Below are 18,167 nucleotides of genomic sequence, written 5' to 3' on the forward strand. Positions count from 1 at the left end.
GCCATGATCAGACAATCCCAGATAGACACGTTCCATGCACAGACACTGACCAATCATAAAGAGTGACCATCCTGTCCCTCCCATCTATGCCTAAGCAGGAAAACTGGCCAATTCTAGGCCATAATCAGCCTATCCCAGATAGACATGTTCCATGCACAGACACTGACCAATCCTAAAGTGTGACCAGCCTGTCACTCCCATCTATGCCTGCACAGGAAAACTGGCCACTCCCAGGCCATGATCAGCCTATCCCAGATAGACAGGTTCCATGCACATACAATGACCAATCCTAAAGGACGACCATCCAGTCTCTCCGATCTATGCCTGCACCCGAAAACTGGCCAATCGTACGCTATGATTAGCCTATCCCACTGAGACAGGTTCCATGCAGACACTGACCAATCCTAAAGGGTGACCAGGCTGTCTCTCCCATCTATGCCTGCGCAGGAAAACTGGCCAATCCTAGGCCAAGATCAGCCTTTCCCAGAGAGGCAAGTTCCATGCAAAGACACTGACCAATCCTAAAGGGTGACCAGCCTGTCTCTCCCATCTATGCCTGCACAGGAAAACTGGCCGATCGTACGCCATGATCAGCCTATCCCAATGAGACAGGTTCCATTCACAGACACTGACCAATCCAAAAGGGCAACCAGCCTGTCCCTCCCACCTATGCCTAAACTGGAAAACTGGCCATTCATATGCCATGATCAGCCTATCCCAGATAGACAAGTTCCATGCACAGACACTGACCAATCCTAAAGTGTGACCAGCCTGTCTCTCCCCTCTATGCCTGAGCAGGAAAACTGGCCAATCCCAGGCCATGATCAGCCTATCCCAGATAGACATGTTCCATGCACAGACACTGACCAATCCTAAAGTGTGACCAGCCTGTCTCTCACATCTATGCCTGAGCAGGAAAACTGGCCAGTCCTACGCCATGATCAGCCAATCCCAGATATACACGTTCCATGCACAGACACTGACCAATCCTAAAGGGTGACCATCCTGTCCCTCCCATCTATGCCTGAGCAGGAAAACTGGCCAATCCTAGGCCATGATCAGCCTGTCCCAGATAGACATATTCCATGCACAGACACTGACCAATCCTAAAGTGTGACCAGCCTGTCGCTCCCATCTATGCCTGCACAGGAAAACTGGCCACTCCCAGGCCATGATCAGCCTATCCCAGATAGACAGGTTCCATGCACATACACTGACCAATCCTAAAGGACGACCATCCAGTCTCTCCCATCTATGCCTGCACCCGAAAACTGGTCAATCCTACGCCATGATCAGCCTATCCCAATGAGACAGGTTCCATTCACAGACACTGACCAATCCTAAAGGTTGACCATCATGTCTCTCCCATCTATGCCTGAGCAGGAAAACTTGCCAATCCCAGGCCATGATCAGCCTATCCCACTGAGACAAGTTCCATGCACAGACACTGACCAATCCTAAAGTGTGACCAGCCTGTCTCTCCCATCTATGCCTGAGCAGGAAAACTGGCCAATCGTACGCCATGATCAGCCAATCCCACTGAGACAAGTTCCATGCACAGACACTGACCAATCCTAAAGGGTGACCAGCCTGTCTCTCCCATCTATGCCTGAGCAGGAAAACTGCCCAATCCCAGGCCATGATCAGCCTATCCCATATAAACATGTTCCATGTAGAGACACTGACCAATCCTAAAGGGTGACCAGCCTGTCTCTCCCATCTATGCCTGCGCCCGAAAACTGGCCAATCCCAGGACAGGATCAGCCTATCCCACTGAGACAAGTCCTATGCACAGACACTGACCAATCCTGAGGTGTGACCATCCTGTCTCTCTCATCTATACTGCGCAGGAAAACTGGCCAATGCTACGCCATGATCAGCCTATCCCACTGAGACAAGTTCCATTCACAGACACTGACCAATCCTATAGTGTGACCAGCCTGTCTCTCCCATCTATGCCTAAGCAGGAAAAGTGGCCAATCCTACACCATGATCAGCCTATGCCACTGAGATAAGTTCCATGCACAGACACTGACCAATCCTAAAGTGTGACCAGCCTGCCTCTCTCATCTATGCCTGAGCAGGAAAACTGGCCAATCCTACGCCATGATCAGCCTATCCCACTGAGACAAGATCCATGCACAGACACTGACCAATCCTAAAGGGTGACCAGCCGTTCTCTCCCATCTATGCCTGTGCCCGAAAACTGGCCAATCCCAGGACATGATCAGCCTATCCCACTGAGACAAGTCCTATGCACAGACACTGACCAATCCTAAAGTGTGACCATCCTGTCTCTACCATCTATGCCTGAGCAGGAAAACTGGCCAATCCTAGGCCATGATCAGCCTATCCCAGATAGACATGTTCCATGCACAGACACTGACCAATCCTAAAGGGTGACCATCCTGTCCCTCCCATCTATGCCTGAGCAGGAAAACTGGCCAATCCTAGGCCATGAACAGCCTATCCCAGATAGATATCTTCCATGCACAGACACTGACCAATCCTAAAGGGTGACCATCCTGTCCCTCCCATCTATGCCTGTGCAGGAAAACTGGCCAATCCTACGACATGATCAGCCTATCCCAGATAGACATGTTCCATGCAGAGACAATGACCAATCCTAAAGGGTGACCAGCCTGTCTCTCCCATCTATGCCTGCACAGGAAACTGGCCAATCCTAGGCCATGATCAGCCTATCCCAGAGAGACAAGTTCAATGCACAGACACTGACCAATCCTAAAGGGTGACCATCCTGTCTCTCCCATCAATGCCTGCGCATGGAAACTGGCCAATCCTACGCCTTGATCAGCCTATCCCACTGACACAAGTTCCATGCACAGACAATGACCAATCCTAAAGGGTGACCAGTATGTCTCTCCCATATATGCCTGAGCAGGAAAACTGGCCAATCCCAGGCCATGATCAGCCTATCCCACTGAGACAAGTTCCATGCACAGACACTGACCAATCCTAAAGTGTGACCAGTCTGTCTCTCCCATCTATGCCTGAGCAGGAAAACTGGCCAATCCCAGGCCATGATCAGCCTTTCCCACTGAGACAAGTTCCATGCACAGACACCGACCAATCCTAAAGTGTGACCAGCCTGTCTCTCTCATCTATGCCTGAGCAGGAAAACTGGCCAATCCTAGGCCATGATCAGCCTATCCCACTGAGACAAGTTCCATGCACAGACACTGACCAATCCTAAAGGGTGACCAGTCTGTCTCTCCCATCTATGCCTGAGCAGGAAAACTGGCCAATCCCAGGCCATGATCAGCCTCTAACACTGAGACAAGTTCCATGCACAGACACTGACCAATCCTAAAGCGTGACCAGCCTGTCTCTCCCATCTATGCCTGTGCAGGAAAACTGGCCAATCCCAGGCCATGATCAGACAATCCCAGATAGACACGTTCCATGCACAGACACTGACCAATCATAAAGAGTGACCATCCTGTCCCTCCCATCTATGCCTAAGCAGGAAAACTGGCCAATTCTAGGCCATAATCAGCCTATCCCAGATAGACATGTTCCATGCACAGACACTGACCAATCCTAAAGTGTGACCAGCCTGTCACTCCCATCTATGCCTGCACAGGAAAACTGGCCACTCCCAGGCCATGATCAGCCTATCCCAGATAGACAGGTTCCATGCACATACAATGACCAATCCTAAAGGACGACCATCCAGTCTCTCCGATCTATGCCTGCACCCGAAAACTGGCCAATCGTACGCTATGATTAGCCTATCCCACTGAGACAGGTTCCATGCAGACACTGACCAATCCTAAAGGGTGACCAGGCTGTCTCTCCCATCTATGCCTGCGCAGGAAAACTGGCCAATCCTAGGCCAAGATCAGCCTTTCCCAGAGAGGCAAGTTCCATGCAAAGACACTGACCAATCCTAAAGGGTGACCAGCCTGTCTCTCCCATCTATGCCTGTGCAGGAAAACTGGCCGATCGTACGCCATGATCAGCCTATCCCAATGAGACAGGTTCCATTCACAGACACTGACCAATCCAAAAGGGCGACCAGCCTGTCCCTCCCACCTATGCCTAAACTGGAAAACTGGCCATTCATATGCCATGATCAGCCTATCCCAGATAGACAAGTTCCATGCACAGACACTGACCAATCCTAAAGTGTGACCAGCCTGTCTCTCACATCTATGCCTGAGCAGGAAAACTGGCCAGTCCTACACGATGATCAGCCAATCCCAGATATACACGTTCCATGCACAGACACTGACCAATCCTAAAGGGTGACCATCCTGTCCCTCCCGTCTATGCCTGAGCAGGAAAACTGGCCAATCCTAGGCCATGATCAGCCTGTCCCAGATAGACATGTTCCATGCACAGACACTGACCAATCCTAAAGTGTGACCAGCCTGTCGCTCCCATCTATGCCTGCACAGGAAAACTGGCCACTCCCAGGCCATGATCAGCCTATCCCAGATAGACAGGTTCGATGCACATACACTGACCAATCCTAAAGGACGACCATCCAGTCTCTCCCATCTATGCCTGCACCCGAAAACTGGTCAATCCTACGCCATGATCAGCCTATCCCAATGAGACAGGTTCCATTCACAGACACTGACCAATCCTAAAGGTTGACCATCATGTCCCTCCCATCTATGCCTGAGCAGGAAAACTGGCCAATCCCAGGCCATGACCAGCCTATCCCAGATAGACATGTTCCATGCACAGACACTGACCAATCCTAAAGGGTGACCATCCTGTCCCTCCCATCTATGCCTGAGCAGGAAAACTGGCCAATCCTACGCCATGATCAGCCTATGCCACTGAGACACGTTCCATGCACAGACACTGACCAATCCAAAAGGTTGACCATCCTGTCCCTCCCATCTATGCCTGAGCAGGAAAACTGGCCAATCCCAGGCCATGACCAGCCTATCCCAGATATACACGTTCCATGCACAGACACTGACCAATCCTAAAGGGTGACCATCCTGTCTCTCCCATCAATGCCTGCGCATGGAAACTGGCCAATCCTACGCCTTGATCAGCCTATCCCACTGAGACAAGTTCCATGCACAGACAATGACCAATCGTAAAGGGTGACCAGTCTGTCTCTCCCATCTATGCCTGAGCAGGAAAACTGGCCAATCCCAGGCCATGATCAGCCTCTCCCACTGAGACAAGTTCCATGCACAGACACTGACCAATCCTAAAGTGTGACCAGCCTGTCTCTCCCATCTATGCCTGTGCAGGAAAACTGGCCAATCCCAGGCCATGATCAGCCAATCCCAGATAGACACGTTCCATGCACAGACACTGACCAATCATAAAGAGTGACCATCCTGTCCCTCCCATCTATGCCTGAACAGGAAAACTGGCCAATTCTAGGCCATGATCAGCCTATCCCAGATAGACATGTTCCATGCACAGACACTGACCAATCCTAAAGTGTGACCAGCCTGTCACTCCCATCTATGCCTGCCAAGGAAAACTGGCTACTCCCAGGCCATGATCAGCCTATCCCAGATAGACAGGTTCCATGCACATACACTGACCAATCCTAAAGGACGACCATCCAGTCTCTCCCATCTATGCCTGCTCCCGAAAACTGGCCAATCCTACGCTATGATTAGCCTATCCCACTGAGACAGGTTCCATGCAGACACTGACCAATCCTAAAGGGTGACCAGGCTGTCTCTCCCATCTATGCCTGCGCAGGAAAACTGGCCAATCCTAGGCCAAGATCAGCCTTTCCCAGAGAGGCAAGTTCCATGCAAAGACACTGACCAATCCTAAAGGGTGACCAGCCTGTCTCTCCCATCTATGCCTGCGCAGGAAAGCTGGCCAATCGTACGCCATGATCAGCCTATCCCAATGAGACAGGTTCCATTCACAGACACTGACCAATCCAAAAGGGCGACCAGCCTGTCCCTACCACCTATGCCTAAACTGGAAAACTGGCCATTCATATGCCATGATCAGCCTATCCCAGATAGAAAAGTTCCATGCACAGACACTGACCAATCCTAAAGTGTGACCAGCCTGTCTCTCCCCTCTATGCCTGAGCAGGAAAACTGGCCAATCCCAGGCCATGATCAGCCTATCCCAGATAGACATGTTCCATGCACAGACACTGACCAATCCTAAAGGGTGACCAGCCTGTCTCTCCCATCTATGCCTGCACAGGAAAACTGGCCAATCCTATGCCATGATCAGCCTATCCCACTGAGACAAGTTCCATGCACAGACACTGACCAATTCCAAAGTGTGACCAGCCTGTCTCTCACATCTATGCCTGAGCAGTAAAACTGGCCAGTCGTACGCCATGATCAGCCAATCCCAGATATACACGTTCCATGCACAGACACTGACCAATCCTAAAGGGTGACCATCCTGTCCCTCCCATCTATGCCTGAGCAGGAAAACTGGCCAATCCTAGGCCATGATCAGCCTGTCCCAGATAGACATGTTCCATGCACAGACACTGACCAATCCTAAAGTGTGACCAGCCTGTCGCTCCCATCTATGCCTGCACAGGAAAACTGGCCACTCCCAGGCCATGATCAGCCTGTCCCAGATAGACATTTTCCATGCACAGACACTGCCCAATCCTAAAGTGTGACCAGCCTGTCTCTCCCATCTATGCCTGAGCAGGAAAACTGGCCAATCCTACGCCATGATCAGCCTATGCCACTGAGACAAGTTCCATGCACATACACTGACCAAACCTAAAGTGTGACCAGCCTGCCTCTCTCATCTATGCCTGAGCAGGAAAACTGGCCAATCCTACTCCATGATCAGCCTATCCCACTGAGACAAGATCCATGCACAGACACTGACTAATCCTAAAGGGTGACTAGCCTGTCTCTCCCATCTATTCTTGTGCCCGAAAACTGGCCAATCCCAGGACATGATCAGCCTATCCAACTAAGACAAGTCCTATGCACAGACACTGACCAATCCTAAAGTGTGACCATCCTGTCTCTCCCATCTATGCCTGAGCAGGAAAACTGGCCAATCCTAGGCCATGATCAGCCTATCCCAGAGAGACAAGTTCCATGCACAGACACTGACCAATCCTAAAGGGTGACCAGCCTGTCTCTCCCATCTATGCCTGTGCATGAAAACTGGCCAATCCTACGCCTTGATCAGCCTATCCCAGAGAGACAAGTTCCATGCACAGACACTGACCAGTCCTAAAGGATGACCAGCCTGTCTCTCCCATCTATGCCTGAGCAGGAAAACTTGCCAATCCCAGGCCATGATCAGCCTATCCCACTGAGACAAGTTGCATGCACAGACACTGACCAATCCTAAAGTGTGACCAGCCTGTCTCTCCCATCTATGCCTGAGCAGGAAAACTGGCCAATCGTACGCCATGATCAGCCAATCCCACTGAGACAAGTTCCATGCACAGACACTGACCAATCCTAAAGGGTGACCAGCCTGTCTCTCCCATCTATGCCTGAGCAGGAAAACTGGCCAATCCCAGGCCATGATCAGCCTATTCCACTGAGACAAGTTCCATGCACAGACACTGACCAATCCTAAAGTGTGAACAGTCTGTCTCTCACATCTATGCCTGAGCAGGAAAACTGGCCAGTCCTACGCCATGATCAGCCAATCCCAGATATACACGGTCCATGCACAGACACTGACCAATCCTAAAGGGTGACCATCCTGTCCCTCCCATCTATGCCTGAGCAGGAAAACTGGCCAATCCTAAGACATGATCAGCCTGTCCCAGATAGACATGTTCCATGCACAGACACTGCCCAATCCTAAAGTGTGACGAGCCTGTCTCTCCCATCTATGCCTGAGCAGGAAAACTGGCCAATCCTACGCCATGATCAGCCTATGCCACTGAGACAAGATCCATGCACAGACACTGACTAATCCTAAAGGGTGACTAGCCTGTCTCTCCCATCTATTCTTGTGCCCGAAAACTGGCCAATCCCAGGACATGATCAGCCTATCCAACTAAGACAAGTCCTATGCACAGACACTGACCAATCCTAAAGTGTGACCATCCTGTCTCTCCCATCTATGCCTGAGCAGGAAAACTGGCCAATCCTAGGCCATGATCAGCCTATCCCAGAGAGACAAGTTCCATGCACAGACACTGACCAATCCTAAAGGGTGACCAGCCTGTCTCTCCCATCTATGCCTGTGCATGAAAACTGCCAATCCTACGCCTTGATCAGCCTATCCCAGAGAGACAAGTTCCATGCACAGACACTGACCAGTCCTAAAGGATGACCAGCCTGTCTCTCCCATCTATGCCTGAGCAGGAAAACTTGCCAATCCCAGGCCATGATCAGCCTATCCCACTGAGACAAGTTGCAGGCACAGACACTGACCAATCCTAAAGTGTGACCAGCCTGTCTCTCCCATCTATGCCTGAGCAGGAAAACTGGCCAATCGTACGCCATGATCAGCCAATCCCACTGAGACAAGTTCCATGCACAGACACTGACCAATCCTAAAGGGTGACCAGCCTGTCTCTCCCATCTATGCCTGAGCAGGAAAACTGCCCAATCCCAGGGCATGATCAGCCTATCCCATATAAACATGTTCCATGCAGAGACACTGACCAATCCTAAAGGGTGACCAGCCTGTCTCTCACATCTATGCCTGCGCCCGAAAACTGGCCAATCCCAGGACAGGATCAGCCTATCCCACTGAGACAAGTCCTATGCACAGACACTGACCAATCCTGAGGTGTGACCATCCTCTCTCTCTCATCTATACTGCGCAGGAAAACTGGCCAATGCTACGCCATGATCAGCCTATCCCACTGAGACAAGTCCCATTCACAGACACTGACCAATCCTAAAGTGTGACCAGCCTGTCTCTCCCATCTAAGCCTGAGCAGGAAAACTGGCCAATCCTACGCCATGATCAGCCTATGCCACTGAGATAAGTTCCATGCACAGACACTGACCAATCCTAAAGTGTGACCAGCCTGCCTCTCTCATCTATGCCTGAGCAGGAAAACTGGCCAATCCTACGCCATGATCAGCCTATCCCACTGAGACAAGATCCATGCACAGACACTGACCAATCCTAAAGGGTGACCAGCCGTTCTCTCCCATCTATGCCTGTGCCCGAAAACTGGCCAATCCCAGGACATGATCAGCCTATCCCACTGAGACAAGTCCTATGCACAGACACTGACCAATCCTAAAGTGTGACCATCTTGTCTCTACCATCTATGCCTGAGCAGGAAAACTGGCCAATCCTAGGCCATGATCAGCCTATCCCAGATAGACATGTTCCATGCACAGACACTGACCAATCCTAAAGGGTGACCATCCTGTCCCTCCCATCTATGCCTGAGCAGGAAAACTGGCCAATCCTAGGTCATGATCAGCCTATCCCAGATAGATATCTTCCATGCACAGACACTGACCAATCCTAAAGGGTGACCATCCTGTCCCTCCCATCTATGCCTGTGCAGGAAAACTGGCCAATCCTACGCCATGATCAGCCTATCCCAGATAGACATGTTCCATGCAGAGACAATGACCAATCCTAAAGGGTGACCAGCCTGTCTCTCCCATCTATGCCTGCACAGGAAACTGGCCAATCCTAGGCAATGATCAGCCTATCCCAGAGAGACAAGTTCAATGCACAGACACTGACCAATCCTAAAGGGTGACCATCCTGTCTCTCCCATCAATGCCTGCGCATGGAAACTGGCCAATCCTACGCCTTGATCAGCCTATCCCACTGAGACAAGTTCCATGCACAGACAATGACCAATCCTAAAGGGTGACCAGCCTGTCTCTCCCATCTATGCCTGAGCAGGAAAACTGGCCAATCCCAGGCCATGATCAGCCTTTCCCACTGAGACAAGTTCCATGCACAGACACCGACCAATCCTAAAGTGTGACCAGCCTGTCTCTCTCATCTATGCCTGAGCAGGAAAACTGGCCAATCCTAGGCCATGATCAGCCTATCCCACTGAGACAAGTTCCATGCACAGACACTGACCAATCCTAAAGGGTGACCAGTCTGTCTCTCCCATCTATGCCTGAGCAGGAAAACTGGCCAATCCCAGGCCATGATCAGCCTCTAACACTGAGACAAGTTCCATGCACAGACACTGACCAATCCTAAAGCGTGACCAGCCTGTCTCTCCCATCTATGCCTGTGCAGGAAAACTGGCCAATCCCAGGCCATGATCAGACAATCCCAGATAGACACGTTCCATGCACAGACACTGACCAATCATAAAGAGTGACCATCCTGTCCCTCCCATCTATGCCTAAGCAGGAAAACTGGCCAATTCTAGGCCATAATCAGCCTATCCCAGATAGACATGTTCCATGCACAGACACCGACCAATCCTAAAGTGTGACCAGCCTGTCACTCCCATCTATGCCTGCACAGGAAAACTGGCCACTCCCAGGCCATGATCAGCCTATCCCAGATAGACAGGTTCCATGCACATACAATGACCAATCCTAAAGGACGACCATCCAGTCTCTCCGATCTATGCCTGCACCCGAAAACTGGCCAATCGTACGCTATGATTAGCCTATCCCACTGAGACAGGTTCCATGCAGACACTGACCAATCCTAAAGGGTGACCAGGCTGTCTCTCCCATCTATGCCTGCGCAGGAAAACTGGCCAATCCTAGGCCAAGATCAGCCTTTCCCAGAGAGGCAAGTTCCATGCAAAGACACTGACCAATCCTAAAGGGTGACCAGCCTGTCTCTCCCATCTATGCCTGCGCAGGAAAACTGGCCGATCGTACGCCATGATCAGCCTATCCCAATGAGACAGGTTCCATTCACAGACACTGACCAATCCAAAAGGGCAACCAGCCTGTCCCTCCCACCTATGCCTAAACTGGAAAACTGGCCATTCATATGCCATGATCAGCCTATCCCAGATAGACAAGTTCCATGCACAGACACTGACCAATCCTAAAGTGTGACCAGCCTGTCTCTCCCCTCTATGCCTGAGCAGGAAAACTGGCCAATCCCAGGCCATGATCAGCCTATCCCAGATAGACATGTTCCATGCACAGACACTGACCAATCCTAAAGTGTGACCAGCCTGTCTCTCACATCTATGCCTGAGCAGGAAAACTGGCCAGTCCTACGCCATGATCAGCCAATCCCAGATATACACGTTCCATGCACAGACACTGACCAATCCTAAAGGGTGACCATCCTGTCCCTCCCATCTATGCCTGAGCAGGAAAACTGGCCAATCCTAGGCCATGATCAGCCTGTCCCAGATAGACATGTTCCATGCACAGACACTGACCAATCCTAAAGTGTGACCAGCCTGTCGCTCCCATCTATGCCTGCACAGGAAAACTGGCCACTCCCAGGCCATGATCAGCCTATCCCAGATAGACAGGTTCCATGCACATACACTGACCAATCCTAAAGGACGACCATCCAGTCTCTCCCATCTATCCTGCACCCGAAAACTGGTCAATCCTACGCCATGATCAGCCTATCCCAATGAGACAGGTTCCATTCACAGACACTGACCAATCCTAAAGGTTGACCATCATGTCCCTCCCATCTATGCCTGAGCAGGAAAACTGGCCAATCCCAGGCCATGATCAGCCTATCCCAGATAGACATGTTCCATGCACAGACACTGACCAATCCTAAAGGGTGACCAGCCTGTCTCTCCCATCTATGCCTGCACAGGAAAACTGGCCAATCCTATGCCATGATCAGCCTATCCCACTGAGACAAGTTCCATGCACAGACACTGACCAATTCCAAAGTGTGACCAGCCTGTCTCTCACATCTATGCCTGAGCAGGAAAACTGGCCAGTCGTACGCCATGATCAGCCAATCCCAGATATACACGTTCCATGCACAGACACTGACCAATCCTAAAGGGTGACCATCCTGTCCCTCCCATCTATGCCTGAGCAGGAAAACTGGCCAATCCTAGGCCATGATCAGCCTGTCCCAGATAGACATGTTCCATGCACAGACACTGACCAATCCTAAAGTGTGACCAGCCTGTCGCTCCCATCTATGCCTGCACAGGAAAACTGGCCACTCCCAGGCCATGATCAGCCTGTCCCAGATAGACATTTTCCATGCACAGACACTGCCCAATCCTAAAGTGTGACCAGCCTGTCTCTCCCATCTATGCCTGAGCAGGAAAACTGGCCAATCCTACGCCATGATCAGCCTATGCCACTGAGACAAGTTCCATGCACATACACTGACCAATCCTAAAGTGTGACCAGCCTGCCTCTCTCATCTATGCCTGAGCAGGAAAACTGGCCAATCCTACTCCATGATCAGCCTATCCCACTGAGACAAGATCCATGCACAGACACTGACTAATCCTAAAGGGTGACTAGCCTGTCTCTCCCATCTATTCTTGTGCCCGAAAACTGGCCAATCCCAGGACATGATCAGCCTATCCAACTAAGACAAGTCCTATGCACAGACACTGACCAATCCTAAAGTGTGACCATCCTGTCTCTCCCATCTATGCCTGAGCAGGAAAACTGGCCAATCCTAGGCCATGATCAGCCTATCCCAGAGAGACAAGTTCCATGCACAGACACTGACCAATCCTAAAGGGTGACCAGCCTGTCTCTCCCATCTATGCCTGTGCATGAAAACTGGCCAATCCTACGCCTTGATCAGCCTATCCCAGAGAGACAAGTTCCATGCACAGACACTGACCAGTCCTAAAGGATGACCAGCCTGTCTCTCCCATCTATGCCTGAGCAGGAAAACTTGCCAATCCCAGGCCATGATCAGCCTATCCCACTGAGAAAAGTTGCATGCAAAGACACTGACCAATCCTAAAGTGTGACCAGCCTGTCTCTCCCATCTATGCCTGAGCAGGAAAACTGGCCAATCGTACGCCATGATCAGCCAATCCCACTGAGACAAGTTCCATGCACAGACACTGACCAATCCTAAAGGGTGACCAGCCTGTCTCTCCCATCTATGCCTGAGCAGGAAAACTGGCCAATCCCAGGCCATGATCAGCCTATTCCACTGAGACAAGTTCCATGCACAGACACTGACCAATCCTAAAGTGTGAACAGTCTGTCTCTCACATCTATGCCTGAGCAGGAAAACTGGCCAGTCCTACGCCATGATCAGCCAATCCCAGATATACACGGTCCATGCACAGACACTGACCAATCCTAAAGGGTGACCATCCTGTCCCTCCCATCTATGCCTGAGCAGGAAAACTGGCCAATCCTAAGACATGATCAGCCTGTCCCAGATAGACATGTTCCATGCACAGACACTGCCCAATCCTAAAGTGTGACGAGCCTGTCTCTCCCATCTATGCCTGAGCAGGAAAACTGGCCAATCCTACGCCATGATCAGCCTATGCCACTGAGACAAGTTCCATGCACATACACTGACCAATCCTAAAGTGTGACCAGCATGCCTCTCTCATCTATGCCTGAGCAGGAAAACTGGCCAATCCTACTCCATGATCAGCCTATCCCACTGAGACAAGATCCATGCACAGACACTGACTAATCCTAAAGGGTGACTAGCCTGTCTCTCCCATCTATTCTTGTGCCCGAAAACTGGCCAATCCCAGGACATGATCAGCCTATCCAACTAAGACAAGTCCTATGCACAGACACTGACCAATCCTAAAGTGTGACCATCCTGTCTCTCCCATCTATGCCTGAGCAGGAAAACTGGCCAATCCTAGGCCATGATCAGCCTATCCCAGAGAGACAAGTTCCATGCACAGACACTGACCAATCCTAAAGGGTGACCAGCCTGTCTCTCCCATCTATGCCTGTGCATGAAAACTGCCAATCCTACGCCTTGATCAGCCTATCCCAGAGAGACAAGTTCCATGCACAGACACTGACCAGTCCTAAAGGATGACCAGCCTGTCTCTCCCATCTATGCCTGAGCAGGAAAACTTGCCAATCCCAGGCCATGATCAGCCTATCCCACTGAGACAAGTTGCAGGCACAGACACTGACCAATCCTAAAGTGTGACCAGCCTGTCTCTCCCATCTATGCCTGAGCAGGAAAACTGGCCAATCGTACGCCATGATCAGCCAATCCCACTGAGACAAGTTCCATGCACAGACACTGACCAATCCTAAAGGGTGACCAGCCTGTCTCTCCCATCTATGCCTGAGCAGGAAAACTGCCCAATCCCAGGGCATGATCAGCCTATCCCATATAAACATGTTCCATGCAGAGACACTGACCAATCCTAAAGGGTGATAAGCCTGTCTCTCACATCTATGCCTGCGCCCGAAAACTGGCCAATCCCAGGACAGGATCAGCCTATCCCACTGAGACAAGTCCTATGCACAGACACTGACCAATCCTGAGGTGTGACCATCCTCTCTCTCTCATCTATACTGCGCAGGAAAACTGGCCAATGCTACGCCATGATCAGCCTATCCCACTGAGACAAGTCCCATTCACAGACACTGACCAATCCTAAAGTGTGACCAGCCTGTCTCTCCCATCTAAGCCTGAGCAGGAAAACTGGCCAATCCTACGCCATGATCAGCCTATGCCACTGAGATAAGTTCCATGCACAGACACTGACCAATCCTAAAGTGTGACCAGCCTGCCTCTCTCATCTATGCCTGAGCAGGAAAACTGGCCAATCCTACGCCATGATCAGCCTATCCCACTGAGACAAGATCCATGCACAGACACTGACCAATCCTAAAGGGTGACCAGCCGTTCTCTCCCATCTATGCCTGTGCCCGAAAACTGGCCAATCCCAGGACATGATCAGCCTATCCCACTGAGACAAGTCCTATGCACAGACACTGACCAATCCTAAAGTGTGACCATCCTGTCTCTACCATCTATGCCTGAGCAGGAAAACTGGCCAATCCTAGGCCATGATCAGCCTATCCCAGATAGACATGTTCCATGCACAGACACTGACCAATCCTAAAGGGTGACCATCCTGTCCCTCCCATCTATGCCTGAGCAGGAAAACTGGCCAATCCTAGGTCATGATCAGCCTATCCCAGATAGATATCTTCCATGCACAGACACTGACCAATCCTAAAGGGTGACCATCCTGTCCCTCCCATCTATGCCTGTGCAGGAAAACTGGCCAATCCTACGCCATGATCAGCCTATCCCAGATAGACATGTTCCATGCAGAGACAATGACCAATCCTAAAGGGTGACCAGCCTGTCTCTCCCATCTATGCCTGCACAGGAAACTGGCCAATCCTAGGCCATGATCAGCCTATCCCAGAGAGACAAGTTCAATGCACAGACACTGACCAATCCTAAAGGGTGACCATCCTGTCTCTCCCATCAATGCCTGCGCATGGAAACTGGCCAATCCTACGCCTTGATCAGCCTATCCCACTGAGACAAGTTCCATGCACAGACAATGACCAATCCTAAAGGGTGACCAGCCTGTCTCTCCCATCTATGCCTGAGCAGGAAAACTGGCCAATCCCAGGCCATGATCAGCCTTTCCCACTGAGACAAGTTCCATGCACAGACACCGACCAATCCTAAAGTGTGACCAGCCTGTCTCTCTCATCTATGCCTGAGCAGGAAAACTGGCCAATCCTAGGCCATGATCAGCCTATCCCACTGAGACAAGTTCCATGCACAGACACTGACCAATCCTAAAGGGTGACCAGTCTGTCTCTCCCATCTATGCCTGAGCAGGAAAACTGGCCAATCCCAGGCCATGATCAGCCTCTAACACTGAGACAAGTTCCATGCACAGACACTGACCAATCCTAAAGCGTGACCAGCCTGTCTCTCCCATCTATGCCTGTGCAGGAAAACTGGCCAATCCCAGGCCATGATCAGACAATCCCAGATAGACACGTTCCATGCACAGACACTGACCAATCATAAAGAGTGACCATCCTGTCCCTCCCATCTATGCCTAAGCAGGAAAACTGGCCAATTCTAGGCCATAATCAGCCTATCCCAGATAGACAAGTTCCATGCACAGACACTGACCAATCCTAAAGTGTGACCAGCCTGTCTCTCCCCTCTATGCCTGAGCAGGAAAACTGGCCAATCCCAGGCCATAATCAGCCTATCCCAGATAGACATGTTCCATGCACAGACACTGACCAATCCTAAAGGGTGACCATCCTGTCCCTCCCATCTATGCCTGAGCAGGAAAACTGGCCAATCCTAGGCCATGATCAGCCTGTCCCAGATAGACATGTTCCATGCACAGACACTGACCAATCCTAAAGTGTGACCAGCTGTCGCTCCCATCTATGCCTGCACAGGAAAACTGGCCACTCCCAGGCCATGATCAGCCTATCCCAGATAGACAGGTTCCATGCACATACACTGACCAATCCTAAAGGACGACCATCCAGTCTCTCCCATCTATGCCTGCACCCGAAAACTGGTCAATCCTACGCCATGATCAGCCTATCCCAATGAGACAGGTTCCATTCACAGACACTGACCAATCCTAAAGGTTGACCATCATGTCCCTCCCATCTATGCCTGAGCAGGAAAACTGGCCAATCCCAGGCCATGACCAGCCTATCCCAGATAGACATGTTCCATGCACAGACACTGACCAATCCTAAAGGGTGACCATCCTGTCCCTCCCATCTATGCCTAAGCAGGAAAACTGGCCAATTCTAGGCCATAATCAGCCTATCCCAGATAGACATGTTCCATGCACAGACACTGACCAATCCTAAAGTGTGACCAGCCTGTCACTCCCATCTATGCCTGCACAGGAAAACTGGCCACTCCCAGGCCATGATCAGCCTATCCCAGATAGACAGGTTCCATGCACATACAATGACCAATCCTAAAGGACGACCATCCAGTCTCTCCGATCTATGCCTGCACCCGAAAACTGGCCAATCGTACGCTATGATTAGCCTATCCCACTGAGACAGGTTCCATGCAGACACTGACCAATCCTAAAGGGTGACCAGGCTGTCTCTCCCATCTATGCCTGCGCAGGAAAACTGGCCAATCCTAGGCCAAGATCAGCCTTTCCCAGAGAGGCAAGTTCCATGCAAAGACACTGACCAATCCTAAAGGGTGACCAGCCTGTCTCTCCCATCTATGCCTGCGCAGGAAAACTGGCCGATCGTACGCCATGATCAGCCTATCCCAATGAGACAGGTTCCATTCACAGACACTGACCAATCCAAAAGGGCAACCAGCCTGTCCCTCCCACCTATGCCTAAACTGGAAAACTGGCCATTCGTATGCCATGATCAGCCTATCCCAGATAGACAAGTTCCATGCACAGACACTGACCAATCCTAAAGTGTGACCAGCCTGTCTCTCCCCTCTATGCCTGAGCAGGAAAACTGGCCAATCCCAGGCCATGATCAGCCTATCCCAGATAGACATGTTCCATGCACAGACACTGACCAATCCTAAAGTGTGACCAGCCTGTCTCTCACATCTATGCCTGAGCAGGAAAACTGGCCAGTCCTACGCCATGATCAGCCAATCCCAGATATACACGTTCCATGCACAGACACTGAGCAATCCTAAAGGGTGACCATCCTGTCCCTCCCATCTATGCCTGAGCAGGAAAACTGGCCAATCCTAGGCCATGATCAGCCTGTCCCAGATAGACATGTTCCATGCACAGACACTGACCAATCCTAAAGTGTGACCAGCCTGTCGCTCCCATCTATGCCTGCACAGGAAAACTGGCCACTCCCAGGCCATGATCAGCCTATCCCAGATAGACAGGTTCCATGCACATACACTGACCAATCCTAAAGGACGACCATCCAGTCTCTCCCATCTATGCCTGCACCCGAAAACTGGTCAATCCTACGCCATGATCAGCCTATCCCAATGAGACAGGTTCCATTCACAGACACTGACCAATCCTAAAGGTTGACCATCATGTCCCTCCCATCTATGCCTGAGCAGGAAAACTGGCCAATCCCAGGCCATGACCAGCCTATCCCAGATAGACATGTTCCATGCACAGACACTGACCAATCCTAAAGGGTGACCATCCTGTCCCTCCCATCTATGCCTGAGCAGGAAAACTGGCCAATCCTACGCCATGATCAGCCTATGCCACTGAGACACGTTCCATGCACAGACACTGACCAATCCAAAAGGTTGACCATCCTGTCCCTCCCATCTATGCCTGAGCAGGAAAACTGGCCAATCCCAGGCCATGACCAGCCTATCCCAGATATACACGTTCCATGCACAGACACTGACCA

The sequence above is a fragment of the Ambystoma mexicanum genome, chromosome 11 (assembly GCF_040938575.1).
Source record: "Ambystoma mexicanum isolate Mex_15411 chromosome 11, UKY_AmexF1_1, whole genome shotgun sequence".
Lineage (NCBI taxonomy): Eukaryota > Metazoa > Chordata > Amphibia > Caudata > Ambystomatidae > Ambystoma > Ambystoma mexicanum.